The sequence below is a fragment of the Panthera pardus genome, unplaced genomic scaffold, assembly GCF_024362965.1.
Source record: "Panthera pardus isolate Hobbes unplaced genomic scaffold, ASM2436296v1 HiC_scaffold_1, whole genome shotgun sequence".
NCBI classification, from domain to species: domain Eukaryota; kingdom Metazoa; phylum Chordata; class Mammalia; order Carnivora; family Felidae; genus Panthera; species Panthera pardus.
In genome coordinates, this window is record NW_026526654.1 from 38,439,761 (window position 1) to 38,460,299 (window position 20,539).

At 38.9% G+C, this 20,539-nt stretch overlaps 1 long non-coding RNA gene across 1 annotated transcript; it reads right to left on the minus strand.

The window, feature by feature from the left end:
• Positions 1 to 2,527: 2,527 nt before the first annotated feature.
• LOC109264194 (uncharacterized) lies at positions 2,528 to 17,320 on the minus strand. The gene is made up of 3 exons (XR_002078646.2): positions 17,009 to 17,320; positions 3,581 to 3,721; positions 2,528 to 2,638 (listed from the first exon to the last, which is right to left on the minus strand). It is a non-coding gene; the product is annotated as an uncharacterized LOC109264194 (long non-coding RNA).
• Between the last annotated feature and the right edge of the window lie 3,219 nt (positions 17,321 to 20,539).

Consider the following 20,539-nt stretch of genomic DNA (forward strand, 5'->3'; position numbering starts at 1 on the left):
TATGCTAATACTTCAGTATAGAAAGAGTGGAGTATTATGTATGTACCAACCAGTTTAATGTTTAATTCCAGGAATGGGGAGTTGCTTTGATCAATAATCCATTCTCCAAAGATGGTGGCTAACATTTTATCAGGTGGGCCACACTCGGGAGACGGCTACCTTAAAGTGTGTAGAAAATGACCCATATTCCAACTGACACTTGGGGTGATATTAATTAACATAGTGAATGTCAAGAATGAGTTGCTCTAAATGAAATTAATGGCTTGTTATTTACTATGTTTAACGTCAGAAATGGGTTCTCATCGTGAAGTAGGAAAAACATGCAAAATGGCTAAAATATTTACAAGATATCCTTCCCCTGCTCTGTTCCTCTTGCACGAACATGGATTAAGAATTCAACAAAAGGGGCACCTGAGTGGTTCAGTTGGTTAAGCGCCGGACTTCAGCTCAGGTCATGATCTCACAGTGTGTGGGTTCGAGCCCCACACTGGGCTCTGTGATGACAGCTTGGAGCCTGGAGCCTGCTTCAGATTCTGTGTCTCCCTCTCTCTCTGCCACTCTGCTGCTCTCTCTCTCTCTCAAATATAAATAAACATTAAAAAGTTTAAAAAAAGAAAAAAAAAAGACTCCAACAATGACTGTAGCTAAGATCTTCAGGTACAAGATATGATTCCCCAAGTGGTCCCGAGGTGCTGGTTTAGGACTGCTGCTCAGCTGATACCAACTATAAGAGTAATGGGCACCTGCTTCAAGAACACGGTCACACCTCACGATTGCCTGAAGGCATACCGAGGTCACAGAACAGATTGCCTGAGGTACACTGAGGCTTACTTGCTAATCAATGCTTATTTGACATATGTCTGTATGTGCAGCAGAATTGGGCTTGGGGTGGGTTTCCTCAGTAAAGCTGTGTGTGCTGGTGCAGCAATGGAATCCTCACCCACCTCAGATTTCTTTGAGGGCTCCTCTTGCCTACCAAAAGCATCTAAGAGCTATGCATGACCAAACCAGTTTAAGTAAAATTCACAGTGCTCTTGCTTGCTTTGTCCAGTGGTCTTTTTATTACTTCCTCTGATTTTTGGAGGAGATTTTGCTTTTCAGGAATGTTTAGAGCAGATCATACAAATCACTCCACTATTCCCAATCAACATGGCTATTAGATTTAATGTTTCAAAAATTCTGATATTGTACTCTCTTTCTTTCCTCTGAGTATACTGGGCCCAGTGACATTTGCTTATAATGGATGTGGAATTTATTGCCTTCAATTTTCCCCAAAGGAAATGTTGGTAGAGGGGGAGAAATGGCTTTCCCTCTCTGTACAAATGCTATGATGCAGAGATAGAACTTGTTATATGGTCCGACGTGGGAGGAAGACCAAGGAAGGAACAGAGGGATGAGCATAGTGCTGGTCATGGGAGAATCTGGAGGGGATAAGATGTAAACTTTCTTCTAATAATAATAATTTTTTTATGGAGATGATTTACTGAAGGCTCAACATGCGTAAGGCAATGTGCTAAACTTCCAGCACAGATTCTGATATAGTTTTTTAAAATCTCTATGAGGTGGTTATTACTATCATCCTCATTTTACAGAAGAGACAACAGACTGAGCTGTTAAGAAACCTGTTCATAAGTGATGGTGACATAAATCACACCCAGGTCTTTCAGTTTCTAAAACTTGTAACTCTGCTACTTAGTTGACTGAAAACACTCCTCCAGCTCTCCAGATTTTCCATTTTTATATGCATTCAAGAATAGAGATTTCTACTTACTTTGAGACAATTCTATACACTTTTACACATATATTTTTGTTTATTTTATATTCTTCCAGTAATTTAGTTACTGAATCCTATACTTGCTTCTGCTGATATTTGCAAAGTTTCGGTGACCTGGGAAAGGAAAGGAAGCAAGTTTCCCATTTTGGCGGGGGGGGGGGGGGGCGGCGGGGGTACCGTCATTATAACACCTTAACACAATTTTGAGTATTTGAGATGAGCTCCTACTTGGAGAAATGGTAAGAGCAGATTATGTAGATCATTCTTCCATCCCCAAAGTGGATGAAAGTATTTCCTTTTCTTTCTTTTTTTCAAAAGGAAAATGGGAAGTTCATGCCTATGATAAAAATACAGGTATCACTCGCTTTTCAAAACTTCCCTTTATACAACTTTGCTTTTTGAAAAAACTTCTTTAGTACCTGTTTTCGCTAATCATGAGAAACCCAAAGAGGATTTTCGCTTTTTTTTTTTTTTTTACAAAAAAGACACACACACAAAAAAAATTTTAAAAGCATTCAGTGTTTGTTTTCCAGTGAGCTGTCATAGAGGCAGTGCCCTCCCCAGGCAGCAGAAAGCAGACCTGCCGAGCTCCTTCCTTGGGAACTACACTCGGTATCTCAGCATCTCAGAATCAAGAGCTCTGAGCTGTGTCTGTGAGCATCTGTGCTTTTTCTCAATTTATTATGTGGATCTGCTAGCAAGATGTGTCCTAAGGTATCAGGAAAGTCTAAGAGAGGTTATTTTTGGGGTATGAGGATGCTCAAAAACTTTTCCGTATAAAGGCAATTGCTTCTTTGCTTTATGACATTTTGGCTTACCAAAGGTTTCATAGGAATGCTCTACTTTCAGATACTGGGGGGAAACCTATATGAGAAAACACAGACAAACATATAGAAAAAGAAACAATAATAATACTATCACTCAGATAACACCATGATTAAATTTCTGAAGTATATATCTTTTGGATTGTTTTCCCCAATACATATATGGTAGCAAAATAGAATCACATTATACAACCTGTCTCTTATTAACATTTAATAAACATCTTTCCAGGTCACTAAATATCAACATGTGAAATATATAGTATTAATTTAAGAATTATAATGGGTTTCAACATCATTATCTCCCCCCTCCCCCAACGGGAACTCTTAAAATCTTTTTACTCTAAGGAGGATATGTGTGGCATTGTTACCCAAGAGAAAATAAAAGCTGTTTATCAAATGCATCTGTACTATTCTCCCAATTTCAACAGGAACCACAGCATTTTCAACAAAAATATTGATACAACTTGAAAATCGACTTCTCCGTGATCATCCTAGACAGCATAACTGAGGCTATTTGATGCTGCTATTGTGTAAATTTTGTTACATTTTGTTCTGGGAATGGGGTCAATATGGTCATAGATCGAAGCCTGGGCACTTTGGCAGCAGTGAAATCAATGCTGTTCTGCATTTCCTTTATCAATATGCTCTGAAGGATCACACTTAGACCCAACTCTGCATTCATGTTGGTCAACATTTCTCCAAAAAGTGGCTATTAACTCTTTGATATCTGATAGGAATAACCAGCAGCATGTCCCTCCTTCAAAGAGAGAATTATAAACTATCAACAAAAGAATCATTATTTTATTTCTTAGATCTCTTGGATACTCTACCCTTTTTCTCCTGTTTGTGAACCTGATGGTTATGATTGTAAATCTTAAGAAACCAATATGCAAATATATTACACTACAGTCTTTTAAACGACACTACTGATGATACTCAAATAAGGCAGGTAATTCACAAGTAAAAAAAATCAGAAACTAACCTCAAATCAAACAAGAATACCAAAAAGAATTCAAGGTTTTTATTCACCAACTTAAAAGGAAGGCGACGGCACTTAGTTGATCTTGCTTTTTGCTTGTGTTCAGTCTCTCAGGCCCTCCTCAATTTTCTGAACCAAGAGCCACTAGAGGGAAATAGGAAGTTGAAACATATTAATATGTCAAAGTGTGGAAGGTGAGTCTCAGCATTCCCATGTGGATGTGTTTTGATTTCATGTCGATTTGCTTATTTTCTCTCTTACGTGGAGCTTCAGAGGCTAAACCTGAAAGTGCAGAGATCCTGACTGAAATGCTAAATTACTCCTTCAGTGGCTATGATTTAACATAGTCGAGTACTCCAGCCTTTAAAGTATCCATGGTGGAGGACAGTTTATTTATCTGTTTGTTTTTAATTCTCAAACTATCACAGACTGACATTTTGCTAAAATACAAAATCATGTTCTTGGTTGTCATGGTGATGCCAAATTGTTATAAAAGTTTTTATGCTTTTATTCTCCATTTCTGTACCTGTAACAAACGGTACCTATAACAGTACTGGTCTAGTGGATTGAGCATTAGTGTGAAAGTTTAGAGACTGGTACTAATCTCTCCTTGGAGGCCAAAAAGAAGTTCAAATGACCCAGTTAGATTATCTAACTTTTCTAGGACTTTGTTGTTTTCAGGCTTTAAGATTTTCAGGATTGTTTTAGGATCATAAGAGATGTTAGTTTGCTATATATATATTTTTTATTTCAGGGGCTAAATGGTTTTGATTAAAAATGTTTCAAGCTCTGTACATAACCTGATGGGAGAATTTGTTTCCAGCTCATTTGATAACTGGGGGCAACTGCCGTGTATCTGTTTTCAACATTTCCTATAGAAATTCATTTCTTAACTGAGCTGCTGAGAAGAGTCATTAATAAAACTAAGAATACACACATACTCATGCACACAACACACACACACACACACACACACACACACAAATAATATAGTCATCATAAATGTGTATGACCATTGGAGAGGATTGGAGTAAGAAACCTGAATGGACATGAGATTGATTTTGTCTTCTTTTAAATTCTTGTAGCTTTTTCAAAGAAAGGTGAATTTTCTCACAGAGGAAATGACTTGAGGATCCTAATTATGCAGATCTATTTGTCTTCCCTATTCTGAGGCATGGACTATTGGAAAGGAGAGGTATGGCTTAGGTGAAATGGGATTATTATAGCTTGCAGTGGGATGTTTTATCAAATTTGGGGAAACCTCTCGAGCATCCAAAAACTTTTTGAACCCATTTCTAAGACAAGGTTATAAATCCCTGAAGTGTTTATTAATATGTTGCTCCTGGGATGTTAGACTTCCGTGTACCATCACATTTCCTCTTCCCAACTTTCATGGCACTCTGTAAACAGGCAGGAAGTTTGCCTATGCTGAGTCAGAAGAAAAAAGGTGAGGAGACCCCATCCAAAGGCATCAGCAGCCAAACAGATGTGGTAAGAATGATGTTTCTGATGTTACAGGCACCTGCCTACTGACTCCCAGAGTCAGGAAAACTGTACCCAGAGAGTTCCTCTGGAAATGAGTCAAGTGATCCATGATGGGAGAAGCTGATTTACTCATCTAAATTTAGGCAGGAGGCACTGAAACTACCCCCACTCATCAAGGTTTATGCAAGGCCATTATAATATTTTCACATTATCTCTCCCTTTATTAATTCATCCAGCAGTCTATTTGCTTTTTTTGGCCCAATGTAGCCCATTGAGCAGACATCTTAATTGAGCTGTTCATAATGACGCCCAGATCTTTTTCGAAAAAGGTGCCAGCTAATTCAGAGCCCATCAGACCCATTAGTGTGTGGGAACTTTAAACTGTCTTTTTCAATATGCATTACTTTGCAATGAACTATTTGGGAGTGCATTGGCCATGCATAAACCAATCAATTTCTCTTTTCCTTTCTTTGGGAGTACCACAGAATGACCCAGTGTTTCAGTGAGCCTTAAAAGTAATGTTGTGATCTCACAGTTAAACCAACTGGCCAAATTTCAAATCTTCTTTCTTCTAGGACTTCCATTTTTGAAGTTTGTTTGACTATGAAAACCGTAAGGTTTTTATTTCAAGCCAAAGCTGTATTTGAAGTCTTTTTCCTTTTTTACCTTAAAAATATCTACCTGAAAAAAAGCCTCAGAAGATTTCTATCAATCTCCAAAGAATGAAGGATGTTAGAATGAATACAAATCCCGTGTAGAGGAGATAAATTTTAATATTCAACCAGGATAATGGATTCCATAATGGAAACCACATCAAATATTCTGTATATATTTGAATATAGCAAAGCACTCTTTTGTTTATAATGTATGATTTGAAATTTATTGAAATGAATTGGAATTAAAAAAAAATTTCAGGGGCTCCTGGGTGGATTAGTTGGTTAAGCACCTGACTTCAGCTCAGGTCATGATCTCATAGTCTGTGAGTTCAAGCCCCACATCCGGCTCTGTACTGACAGCTCAGAGCCTGGGGCCTGCTTTGGATTCTGTGTCTCCCTTTGTCTCTACTCCTCCCCCCACTCATGCTCTATCTCTTTTTGTCTCTCAAAAAGAAATAAACGTTAATTTTTTTTTTTAATTCTTCATCAATAATCTTGAGAATTTAAGACTGGAAGCAATCTTTAGGGTCCATCCTGCCAAGAAATATAATTAACTTAAGTTTTTCTAAGGAGATGGGCATCTAAAACATTATAGAAGAGGGAGAATTATGTTCTGTGATATGATGACTCTTTTTGCTCCAATCTGTATCCTTACTAATATGAAGTGAAAACCAATCATAAAATTTGGTTCTCTGGAATGTGGAATATTTAGATTAATTATAAGGTGAACCTACCAATTAAGCCTATTATTGTTTTAACCTTGGCTTGAGAATATTTTAAAGCTACATACAAAATAATTCAAGAGTTTTCAAAATCATAATGTGGTTATCATAGAGATAAAGTTTTACTCTATGTGGAGAAATGGAATTTGGCTGTGACTCTGTTGACCCTCATACTACCACCCACCAACCCCTATGTCTCAATGCCAGCTGGGTTTTGTGCTTTCCCTCATTTTCACAAAATTATATATAATAAGGAAATGAAATACTGATTATGGGATGCTGTTGAATTAGTTAATTCTGATTGACCTAGGACCTCAATATAATACGGTAGTAGCAATTATATACATCACTATCCATAATGATATAAAACAGAAAATTGTATTTTGAGAGTAACTTTTTCCAGGCGATATATCAAGTTCAATAGAAATCATTTGATTCTTTATAAAAGTAATTTAGACTTGAAAGTGGCAAAAGAAAGCCACTAATATTGCATGTGCCAATGACATATAATGCTGGAAGTCCAAATGTAATTCATCAAATTCAGACACTCCTCTGTAATCACCAGGGACTTGTGATTGCTGAAGGTAATCAAGTGAACAGTTGCTTATTGGCAAAAATTTCTCTTGGAGGATAAAAGCCAGATGTCATGCTCAATTGGCTATTTAATAAAAGATTTTGGTGGGGCGCCTGGGTGGCTCAGTTGGTTAAGCATCTGACTCTTAATTTTGGCTCAGGGCATGATCTCATGGTTTGTGAGTCGAGCCCTGAGTTGGGCTCTGCTCTGATAGTGTGGAGTCTGCTTGGGATTCTCTTGCTCCCTCTCTCTCTGCCCCTCCCCCATTCATGTGCTCATACTCTCTCTCGAAGTAAATAAATAAACTTAAAAACTTAAAAAATAAATAAATGACTTTAGTGATAATGATATCAGTTTTACACGTTGTCACCATTTTTAAAGTCAAATTTGGTGTACAATTTATGTACTCACATTTTCTGATGTTATCAATTACCTACAGATCCCTGGATCCTCTCAAACTCCCTAGAGAATGACTGACATTCACTGGCATCAGTGTTATTGCAAAAGAACTAGAAACAAAGACAAAGATATATAATGACTTTTCAATGATTAATTTATTTAAATAAATATCTATGCTATAATCTACATAATATCGATGCATTGAGAACTCACAAAATTATATGTGAAAGGGAAAAACACTTTTTTGTGATGACATATTGGTACAATTTTACCCAACTTAAAATTGTAGAATTAAAAAATAGAGTAGGTGGAGAATTTTTTTTCTCTTCTACTTTCTTTTCTTTATATTGTATCTATAGGAGATGTTGGATATTAGCTGATCCTGTTATAGGAATCATTTCACAATATATGTAAATCAAACCATCACGCTGTATGCCTTAAATGTATGTTGTGGTATAGGTCAATTATTTTTCAATAAAACTGGGGGAAATTCCTTCTGATCACTTTAGAAATCAATAATGACCTCGTAACGGTAATAACTCTTTTGAGTGTCTGACAAAAAAAGCAGCATATTTTCTGGAAAAGGAACAGTTATAGGAAATTTAATATTCATGATGACGAATGGGAGAAAACTGAAAAGCTGCTTATTGTAATTACTGTAGCAGCACAAGAGATGGCTGGACGATCAGAGCAATGGAAAGAGCAGTCTTGATGCAAATGCTGTGTAAAAAAGGAAAGGTACTTTCGTAAAGGACACCCAAAGTTTGGGTTGTAAAAACCAATGGGAACAGTCAACAAAAGAACTAAGTCCATTAATGCATGGTGCAGAAAGGCTCCAGCCATACAGGAATGCAAAGAGTAGCATCATATTTGCACAAGGACATCGATTCTTTGGAGGTGTGTATACTCCTAAAGGCAGTATTTTTTTGTATCATAAAAAAGAAGCCCAAAGCAGCACATAACCATAGTTTTGAATTGAGTCTGGGATTGATTCTTTACCATTGTCTTTGAAATCAACCTGCTAAATGACTGAGTGCATACAAATGATCACAAGAAATCTTGTAGTCTTGATCTTTACAGATATTCAACCAACTTGATGCCTCTTACTGTGTTATGTAGAGTAATGGAGGAGCATTGAATTGACTTAAACAAAGTGCCCCTCAGACAGAACAAGACCATCATGACAAATTATTTATTGGAAAAAAAAGTGCTGGAAAGAAGAGGCCTATCTTGGGCTTGAGTCCCGATAGGAGCTAAACAGATGGTTTATGAGACTGTGCCATTTGTGCCATTTTATAAATACTCAAATAAAAATGTCTTAGGAATGTTTTAAAAAAAGTACAATCTAAGAATCCATCATTTCAATCATGAACACACATAGGTGTTCAACACTTTTACGACAAACCAGAAATATAGGCAGACTGTTTTAATGTTTCATGTTCTTAGCAGTCAAGTCATTTGGGGAATAAAAAAAATTAACATCTCATTAATGACTCTTGCAAAAATGTGGGTTATTAATAAATTTTTATTGGGGAAAAAAAGGCATCAATGCAAAGAACAGTCATGCTATAGAAAATGTCTGATGCCTGTTCAGGGTTAGGCATCTTCAGCCCAAGAATCTTTTTTTTTTTTTAAGTTTATTTATATTTGAGAGAGAGAGAGAGAGAGAGAGAGAATGTGTGAGTGGGACAGGGGCAGAGGGAGTCAGAGATAGGATCTGAAGCAGACTCCAGGCTATGAGCTGTCAGCCTAGAGCCTGATGGGGAGCTTGAACTCACAAGCTGTGAGATCATGACCTGAGCCAAAGTCAGAAGCTTAACTGATGGAGCCACCCAGGTGCCTCTTCAGTCTAAGGATCTTAATCGTTAAGAATATCTGAGTTGTCCCTGGAGTATGCCCTCACTCACCTAGCTCAGCACAAATGTCTATGGAACAAACTACAACAACATGTATTTCATTCATATACAGAGCAGAAAGAAAGTAGCTGGCATAAGCCAATAAAATCAAAATTATAGAAAGGAAAAATAAGGAATAAGGAGAGTAAGTTTGATGCATGCTAAAGTAAGAAAGATTAAGAACTAAAGGAATGTCATAAGGAAAAAAATCTTCAAATTTAAAAAGGCATATTTTAATCTCCACAATATAGTTAGGATGTGCTTATTAGGAAAGAAGGCAAAACGGATCAGTGTAATGGGGGAAATATTTCAATATTGTCCTATGTGTGAGTGTGTATGTATGTGTGCACACATGTATTTAAATATTTTTAATCAACCTGATCGAGTATAATTTACATGTAAGAAAATGCACGTATGTTAAGTAAAGAGTTCAATGAGTTTTGAAAATATATATCCCTATGTCATCCCCATACAGTCCAGATATAGAACTTTTTTTTTTTACCTTAGGACTTGTTCCCTCCTTACAGGCAGCATCTGGAGAAAACTGCTTTGAGAAAAGGAACAAGAAAGCATAAACTCTTCAGATAGAGTTTTGTAAGTTTTAATAGAAGCTATTGGTTGAGGAAGGAATTTTAGGCTCAAAAGCTTGAGCATTGGAATATGAGAGCTGAAGTTTCGCTTAGCCAAACAATAGATTTGGGAAGAATGCTGGGTGAGTTTTCTGTAAGTTCATGTTACTCTTGCTAAAAATTTCTTTTGTCTGTGGAGATGGAGGCAAGTCAGAAAAGCAAAGATTTAGCCTGTTTGCTTCCATCTTGTGGAGCACAAGGGTGGTGGAAAGAGCTATGTGGTGGTTTTCAGCATAGCGGGTCAGTTTCTCCAATCTCTATCAGTGCTGAGTGAGGGAATCCAAATGCTTCTCTGACTCCAAAAGAGGAACGAGTGCCTGAGAGAAGGACTGTGGACTGGAAGCAGAGAAGGCAAGGGGCGCTGGAGGCTGATGGGAACTCGGGCATCAGCAGAGGGTGCTGAAACAAGGGTGATGTCAGCTGAAAACCAGGAATCTGTCTCCTACTTCTTTCCCTGTAGCCCAGCTGTGATGTTTCCCAGAACATAAATGGAGCCTGGGGAAATCTTGAAATGTCAGAAAACACCAATTTAGCGGTGTTTGACAAAAATTAAGTACTCTGTTACCTGGGGGAATGAGGTTCAAAGCAGAGATTAGATTGAGTTTTAGAAAGTAACAATCTCTTTTTATGGACGTCTACCTTCTGAAAAATTTGTATCTACTACATAAGCAGAATAAATAAATCCAATACCATATTGGAAACTAAAATTAGTAATGAATGGATATAGCTCAACTATATTGAGTAACTGCATCTGCATGGCACTTGAGAGTTGACAAGTGGTTTCATGTACTTAATCTCATTTGGTCCACTCAATAGCCTGCAAAGTAAGCAAGCCAAAGACCCTTCCTTTACGTGAAAATAGAGACAGCTATAAAATATCATCCCTGGAATATTCATTGATTCAATTTATCCAAGAAATCACTGAAATGCCACAACTTACAACCTACTTTACTTGCCATCTTCCCTGGAGTGCATTTCCAAGAGGCTGTGAGGGGTATGGGACAGGGTCATAAGAACATGATCAGGAGTGACAGTGACCCTTGGTAGGCCCACAGAGTGACTGTGCTCACAAACAGAAGTAGGCGTGGAGGGTGAGAAGGGTACCAGAGTGAGTTCTTGAAAACTGTTATGTTAGCATTGCAGAAAGGAAAGAGAGCTCAAGTTAGTGCCATCCTAATCCCTGCTGGCGGTAATTAAGGTAGTGTGGAGAAGGAGGAATGGCTGACAGATGTAATAACCTTACTTATCTGACTCAAGAGCCTACAGAGGTGTCAGTAGCCCTGGTGGTGAGGAAGAGCCTGGGCCAGGTAAGAAAAGAGTTTGGAGAAAGGAAACCAGTTCTAGAGACTGATTCTTGCAAATGGGGTGGCATTCTTGAGCCTGGTCCGGAGTTGGGTTAAGTCCAGACATGAATACCTGGATAAGGCACATGCCATCAAGGAGCAGCTGGTACCAAAGGCTGCCAGGTGGCTGCTGTGTCCGCTCAGCATCAGCTCAGTTCCTGGCCGGGATACGAGATTCATCCATGCAGCTCAGGGAATAGAACAGAGTTCCAGTTCCAGCTGCACCTGGAGGATTGGAGGGAAATGAAGGCAGAAATCCAGTCTGCAGTCTAGGCCAGGGGTGAGGGAAGCAGGGAAGGAATAACAGAGATGAGGTTTAGGTCAGCAGGACCCCTACCTTGCCATTGTGGGCTGAAGACTGGTGCTGACCTTCTGACCAGATCAGGATGACTGTGGAACTCAAGGGACTCTATCCTGCAGATGGAGGTCATTGGCAATGCCAGCAGAAGGGTCTAGAGAAGACAGGATTGAACATGATGGCATGGGTACAGCTAGAATTTGAGCTAGTCTGCCAAGGAAAGCCCAGCCTAACAGGATATACTAGTCATCCATTGGACATACTGCTGAGACATGAGAGCTAATTACAAAATAATGCTTTGACCGGTAAGCTATTCATTAAAAAACTAAAATAATTTTAACCAGACAGCCAACTGGTTTTGATAGTAATTTGTAACTTTAGCAAAAGTTCAGCATATAAAACTTTTTCCAGATACATAGCAGGAAATGTACAATTTTCTAAGCTAGACTCAGGAATGACATAAACAGCAAAATCATTTCTGCTTACTTCTATCATATATAGAAGAAAGTGATCTGTTGGACTGTTGATCTGACCAGCCTTGTCTCATAGAGAACTAGCCAGGTGAGTCCCATGATTTTGATTTCTCTACTAAGACCTTATATCGTATAGTCAATTTTAGTAGGGCTCTAAGAGAAGCATCCAGGAGCACCTCTTTTCTTTTTTCTTTTCTTTTCTTTTCTTTTCTTTTCTTTTCTTTTCTTTTCTTTTCTTCTCTTCTCTTCTCTTCTCTTCTTTTTTCTTTTCTTTCCTTTCCTTTCCTTCCCTTTCCTTTCCCTTTCCTTTCCTTTCTTTCCTTTTCTTTTCTTTTTTCTTTTCTCTTCTCTTCTCTGTTCTTTTCTCTTTTCTTTCTTTTCCTTCCCTCTCCTTACTCTTTAATTGAGGGTTTTCATTATCCATGTGTACAACAAAAAATATTAATTTCGGAGAAATGGGAGGAAGATATTACACACTTATAACACCTACAGCATATATCAGTCACTAAACAGCTTTAGGAACACCCAATGCCCCAGATGATGGATCTTTAATTTCACTTATTCCACTTTTCAGAGCTTTTTTTGAACCAGATATTCTTTAAAATGCCTTTGTTCCCTCCCATGTAGCAGAGATAATAAAGATAATAAGAGAAGAATGAACACCCGTGGGATGTGTGCTGTGTGCTAGATACCCCTTGAGGTGCCTTACAAGGATTATCTTCTTTCTGTCTTCACAGCAGGTGAAGGTTAAAGCAGGTACTGTTATTGCCCTCATTTTACTGGAATCTAGAGAAACATGTATCCATTGAATTTTAGATTTGAAAGACAAACATATTAATAAACATGTAGCACTGTTTTCCCATTAGCTCTCATGCCACACGAGTGGTTCACACGAGTAAGACACAGAAGCCCAGTTCAGTTAAGTCAGTTGCCCAAGGGAATATTTCTGTTATATGACAGACCGGGGATAAATGTACGTTACTTCACGTTCATTTATGTTCCAACCACACCATAGATTCTCTTAGTTATAGTTAAAAAAGAAAAGTAGTACTTAAGAAATACAAATACATTTTAAGAATGAAGTCAGTTATGACCACCAGGATTAAGTAAATAAAAATCTGTTGAAGCTGCAATATATGCATGTGTATGTGGGTTTTGTGTGTGTGTGTGTGCACGCGCATGTGTGTGTGTGCACATCCATATGTATGTATATATGCCTTTAACAAAACCTCAGCAAAGAAAATAGAAGAATGCATAGAGATCCCAAATCCTTGCAAGCTTGCCAGACTTCCTGATGACCAAGTTTGTGTCAATGGTTTGGAGCCACTTTGATCTCAGCTCCTACAGAAGATCCGAAGAAGGTACTTATTAAAATTTCATAGGTCATAATTAATGATCCCACTCATAAAATTGCTTCTAATAACTCTGGCTCCAGATAGACAGTTTACCTGCAGGGAAAATTTTCTTTGCAGCAACACACAGAAGATCATAAATTGGCCTGGCTCAGTAATTTAGTGGGTCTTAGAGAGCTCAAACCTCCCTCTTTCTAAATCGATGATTTCAAACTAAGTTTACTGCCACCAGAAATTGAAAGCTTGTTATATACCTGCTTTCTAAATCTACTACCGGGGCCTGAGGTCTTGAAAATTCAAGGAAACTTTCAATTTCCACCTCCTGTTGCTGTTTTCCCACGTCCACACCCTCCTGGCTGTGAGTCCGGAGTCTAGGCTGTAAGATATACAAGGTGAGCGGGAGAGAAATCTGCTTCCACATGCAGCACAGGGTGGGGATCAAGGAAAAACTGCACCCTTTTTGGACAGAGAGGACCTTCCTTCCACCCGCTGTGTTGTCGTCTGTAGTTCTCCAGCTCTTTCTTTTCACCCACCTCTACTATTCCACCTCAAAAAGCCCCCACTCTTCCCCAACAACAGTTCTTTAGTTGCCAATGTGCCATTGAGCTAAGAAAAGCATTTCATCACCATGCTGGCTTCCTCCCACCTCTGAGTGTTCTTTGGTCTCTTCTCTACGGTTGGAGAAAAACGACGTACATAGATAACGTGTTGGTTTGACTATGCTGTTCAAACACCTATCAACTTTAATATGTGATCTTGGAATGCATAGAGGTAATTCTATTCTGGATTAAAAAAAAAAGTCACATTTTAAATTTAAAAAGTAAGGCTCACTTGTCCATTTGACCTTTCTGATTGTCTGCACCAATTCTCTTACATTAGGGATTGTTGACTGAACCTAATATTTTATCTGAAATAGTTTTAAATCTTTCACAGAAAATTTTTTTTTCATGGCAGTGCAATAAAATCCATTAGTTGCCAAAAAAAAAGGGACTCATTAAATTTTCTTTAAATAATAGACCAGTGGGGCCCCTGGGGGGCTCAGTCAGTTAAGCATCAGACTTCAGCTCAGGTCATGATCTCGCGGTTTGTGAGTTCGAGCTCCATGTAGGGCTCTGTGCTGACAGCTCAGAGCCTGGAGCCTGCTTCGGATTTTGTGTCTTCCTCTCTCTCTGTGCCTCCCATGCTCATGCTCTGTCTCTGTCTATAAATAATAAATAAACGTTAGAAATAAATAAATAATAGACCAGTGACACACCTTACCAAAAATGTTGACTTGCTTTCCCAAACCTCATGGAAATAGGCTAAAGGGAGAGGGGGGGAAAGATGTTAAGTACAAGAGTGATTCTTTTTTAGTTTATTTATATGTTTTGAGAGAGAGAAAGCATGAGCAGGGGAGGGGCAGAGAGAGAGGGAGAGAGAGAGAATCCCAAGCAGGCTCTTCACTATTAGCACAGAGTCTGACATGGGGCTTGAACCCATGAACTGTGAGATCATGACCTGAGCTGAAAGCAAGAGTTGGATGCTCAACTGACTGAGCCACCCAGGTAACCCAAGAATGAAAATATAATTCATACGTGGTTATTTAAACTTAACCAATGTTGTCAATAGTGTATTTTTGCTTTGCCTTGGGCTAGATGGAAATGGTAAAATTATCTCCAATCCAATCAGCTGGCACCTGCCTTTCGTGGGCGTGAATAATGCCATGCTTAAAACTTGATATGACAACCCATCTTGTGTGGACTTTGAACCATCACCACTTGGAAATTATATCTCAAGGAACCAGAATCAAATATGACACATCGACCTGATGTGGGAAAGGGTCAATAGCCCATTAGTGGTTCCCTAGAGAATGTGTGTTATAAGTGACCTTCTGTTTCTGCTGCCACTCTTACCCAACAGCATCAAAGCTGCTTGGGGAAGAGACAAACTAATCACTTGCATATACTAAATTTGCTGCAGGCAATTGTGTGATAAATTGTCCAATTTCACTAGGCAAGGTAGCTTGTAAAAAGAAAGAAAATTCAGTCTCACAGTGTATAAAGTCATTGCATGGTCAGGTCTTCAACTGTAATGCAGGACTAAATGTATCTACGTTTGTGGCAACCTCTCCAACTTGCTGGGGGTGTGGTGTATGGAAGGTATAACTATTATAATTTCTCCGTACTATTTAGAAAACAGCTGCCAGAAGAGTCTCCCTTGTCAGAGAGACTTGAATATTTTTAACTAATATGTCATCTCATTGATTTGGGGGTTGCACTTTTATAATTGTGTTCTTTGAAGAAACTGAAGCATGGAGTATGAACCCTAAGATGAAGGTCAATTTGGGATACACTGTGTGACGAATCAACCTCACAGCTTCAGAAACATCTTTCATCACCGGCTTTAAAAATATGAATAGTAATTTGGGTGTTAAAAATGATGATATAATAAATTCTACTGGCTGATCTAAGGGTTAAGTAATTGAAGCAAATTCTAGTGGTGTTTCAGCTTACACAGGCAGACAGTTCAAAAGCGTATTTAAGTTTAATTTTGGTTGCTAATTTTGTGCCAGTGTTTCTAGGCAACAATGCTAGGGATATCAACTTCTTCTGTTGGCCAACTCTGAATAGATAGGGAGCAGGTTATTAAGTGGGATTAGAAAATGGAATCATCAGAGGTGCCTGGGTGGCTCAGTTGGTTAAGCATTGGACTTCGGCTCATGTCATGATCTCATGGTTCATGAGTTCGAGCCCTGTGTCGGGCCCTGTGCTGACAGCTTGGAACCTGGGGCCTACTTCAGATTCTGTGTCTTCCTCTCTCTCTGCCCCTCCCCAGCTCATGCTCTGTCTCTCAAAAATAAATAAACATTAAAAAAAAAAAAAGAAAATGGATTGATCATACTTCTTATCATCCCTGTTTGATCTTGGTCCTATTTCATTAACTGTTAGTTCTTTTCATGTCTGGAGTACCTCAGCTGTTCTTTGCTGAATAGTATACCTCTCCAAACCAATTATATAGCACATACACAGGTGCTACTCCAAAAAGGGATGTTAAGTTCATTGGGAACTGGGTTAAATGCAGTGAAATGGATCGTTTCTACAGGACTTCTCAGAGCTTTGATATACTAATGTGCATTGCAGCTAACCAAGAGGGATAGATAGTATGCAGCATTTATTAAAATTATATGTCCAAATATTTCTTTTGTTCCAGGTGCGTTTCATGGGAGTGGTGTTTCCATGGAGCATAACTTGGCCAAACATTTAATTTTTCCAATTTCAAATACACGCTGTCCTGAAAAATATCAGCCATGCCTAGCACAGGGAACTGACTATAAAAGTATAAATATAATTTGGATGGCAGCAATACACAAAAGTAAAACTTTAGGGTGAACTGCCACCATGGGGTAGTTTTGGAAAAGTCCCAGACAAGTGTAGAGAAATTCAAGGGAGGGAAAAGGCATGCCTACCTCCCTTTGCCCTTCTCTCCCACAGATTGCTTGGTCGGCTTTCAGGGATAACATGATTTTAAGAAATGCCCCCACAACTGTGAAAATTGGGGGGAAGCATGACAGTCTTGTAACAAAGCAGTTCTCAGGAGTTGCGAGCTGTCATAGAGGGGAAACTCACCAGGGAAGCAATGTCATTGCGTGGGCATCCAGTTGAGAAGGCACTTTACCCTGCAGGAGAGAGCATTAGTAGCCCTGGAAAGACCTCTTCTCTCTGGGGAATGCTTAACAAGACTTCCTCTTGTTCTAGGACCAGATATATCCATGGCCAATCAGAATTCTCGTGAATATGGTTTATCTGGGTATAGAAAAAAATGCATATGAACTGTAGTTCCTTATCATTTTTAGGCTAACATAAGTAACTTAAAAAGCTACATAATCAAAATGCTCAATAGAACAATAGAACCTATGTCGTTATTTACTTATCCATCTATAATTTTCCTTATTTTTTGAACTTTCTGTAACATTATCAGCCATCTTATAATTCTTGGCTCTTTTTGTCCGTGTTTTCTGTTTCTCATCTTCCCTTTATCTCCCTGCCCCTGCTTCCAGCCCTTAACACACAGCACTGGTGCGTTTGTAACAAAAGTCCCTAATATCTTCCCATTAACAAGAATATAAATAGATTCCCAACTAAAATAAAAAAGCACAACATTTTAAAGTGCAAGCTGATTCAAAGGGTAAGGGAAGAATTCATTGAGGCATTTTCTGCTTCTTCAGGGAATAAAGACCCCATATTCTAGGGCTTACAAGCACTTACTTGGAAAGAAATGTTTCAATGGTCAATTTCCTGAAAAATCAAGCTGATACATATTCACAACAAAGAAACATACATAAAACAGTGTCTGCAAAAATTTCTTTCCTAAATTAAGTAAATTCCATTTCAGAACATGATCATATCGATGGGCAAGTAATTCTTCAAAGTTGTGCTTACTTGCATTGAAGTAGAAATGTCTATATTTCTGAATTTGATAACTAAATCAAATTATAGTGTTGTTTTATTTTTGCTTAGAAGCTGAACATAAACCTCTTTTCTACAAAACTTTTTTTTGTTTGCTGTTCAATACAGCGACGGATAAGTCCTTCAGTTGCAATGAGCCTTGAGAGAATGAGGTAGGAACTAGTTTTCGGTTTTATGGGTCAAGGAATAGAACTTTTAGATCTTCTTTGGCCCCAGTTTGGGATTCTATCTATCAATATATACTGCCACTTCCAAATAGCTAATGCTTTTAAAGCCAAAAGCATTCTGTATATTCATCATTTCTCACCAAATATGAGAACTGCCAGAGAAATGCCTAGCTTTTAAAATTCCATAGCAGAATTAAATAAGTTCAAGCCTAAGCAGAAAATAAGAATACCGAAGCTAGAAGAAGAAAAATGAACATAGATTCGTTTGTTTCTGCTGACAAGCCTACTTCTAGTCTTCTCTCGAGGCTACAGTATTCCTACAAAGTTGTGTGCTTCCGGCCATTGCGCTGGAATCCCAGCTTTGATCCCTGGACTGTGACGGAGCCGAGCACATCTGCCCGGTCTGAACAATGGGGAAAATACCAGCTCTTCTCTCTGAACCCCTGAGGTGGTCCACAGGCTGTCATGAGTACTCAGTTGGCCAAAGCCTCTTCTCCCCGCCATCACTCCTCAGCAGAGGGGACTAAGCCAAGTCTTGAGGACACTTGCCCCAGGTTGCAGAATCGAAAGTAGCCTCGGGTCCTTGGCTAACGGCAGTGTTCAGGGTTCTTCCACGCTGCTGTGTCTCCAAACTCTGCAGGTGGGACTAACCTTGCTGCTTTGATGAATACAGTTTTAGCTGCCTCTGTCCAAAATAAGTCACCAAGCGTTCTTAAAGTGTTCTATGGAGAAATCAGACTCAAGCTGCTTAGGTGATGAAAAAGTGCCTCTCGCCTGGGTGGCTCAGTTTGTTAAATATCCGACTTCGGCTGGGGTCATGATCTTGCGGTCAGCGAGTTCGAGCCCCACTTAGGGGCCTGCTTCGGATTCTGTCTCCCTCTCTCTCTCTCTGCTCTACCCCCCCCCCCCCACCGTCTCCCAAGAATAAATAAATATTAAGAAAAAATTTTTAAGTGCCTCTTGTCTCGTAACAATGGCACAATAGAGTGGCAACAGTGCCCAAGCCTTAAGAAAAAACCTGCATGGTGGGAAAGTTACAATGGATGGAGGAGTGGCTAAGGGTTGCAAAGGTCTCAGGAAGGTGGAACTATGTTTTGGCAACAACAGTTCATTTCGACTTCCTTAAGCAGTGCAGATTTTGACATCCAAGTCTTAAATTTCAGAGACTACTAAGCAAATTCCAGACGCCTGCTTGTTAAGCTTGAGAAATCAGTGTAAAGGAAAGAAACTAGTCAAGACTACAGAATTCCTTCCAAAGAATGAACTTTTTAGGTAAAATTAGAACATTCATTAACAAGTTGGCAATTTTATACAATGTCTATTTGGTAGCATCCTGCTAATGCTCTCTGTGTCCAGAGCTCCTTAAAGGGAAAATGAGCAAGGTTTTATTAGATCCACTATATAAGTAGTTTCTATTGCCTTTTCACTTAGACAATTTTACTATTATCATTATTATTATGAGATGTTAACTTATTTTAACACAATTGCTTCCTACCATCCAGTGAGGAAGCTTTGGAGTCATGATCCTTTGGAGGATGAACAAGGTGAAACCTGATGAGCTCCGATGACTGTTCCTGAGAATCAAAATTGAGTCCTTGACCGAGCCGGGAAAAACCACAGGTCCTTACTCACATGAAGTATTTATACTTTTTAAAGATTTTAAATAAAATTTTTCTTGCTTCTCTCCACAATATTCATTAGTTCTAATCATATTATGGTCCCAATGTAGCTATTTTAAAGTGAAATTAAAAGGCAGCCTAGCTTTGGAGGGTAAGAGTTATTGAAAGAGGTGTCTGGAGAGCCATTTAAAATTTTCAAGTGAAAAAAAAAGAGTGTATGTGTGAGAGCTGTTCTTTTCCTGTTAAAAATTAAGAAATCAAATATAGAAATAGTCTAATTTACATTAATGATCTGCAATCCATGAAACAATTTTTAACCATTTTAAAGTGAAAGGCTGGTGATTATGTGGGTGAGTGGATGGCGATAATAACCATAAATCTTTGAAAGCTGTGGATGTGCTAGGTAATAGTATATAAAAATGAGGTTGGCTAGGCTCCTGGCCTGAGAACTTACATAAGGAAGGCCTAAGCAATCATTCTGAGCCCTTAAGAGGGTGGAACTTACTATTTCTACTTGTCCTTACCCTTGAAGGGTTGGTCTTTTCCTTCCTTCCATCCCCAAAACCCCTGTGCACTTTGTGTTAAAATATAGTTAGGTCCCTGAATGAGCACTGGCCTTCTGAACCTCCCTCCCAGGGAGAGCAGGGCCAAAGGTGGTTCAGGCAATGGGGATGCTGGATGTGTATGATTAAACCATGGGAGCTGCTGCTAACCTGGGTGAACTCCAACAGAGAATTTGCCCTTCGTGTTGCAGGGGACTGGGAGTTCCTTTCTCGCCGGCTGAGCCACAAAAGTATGGTGCACACTGGCCACTAAACTTCCGTTCTCCTTCCTGCTGGGCCTAGTCTCTTGTAGAGACATAAATAGTATTGTTGCTGGGGGCATAGGGACTGAGAATAGAGGCT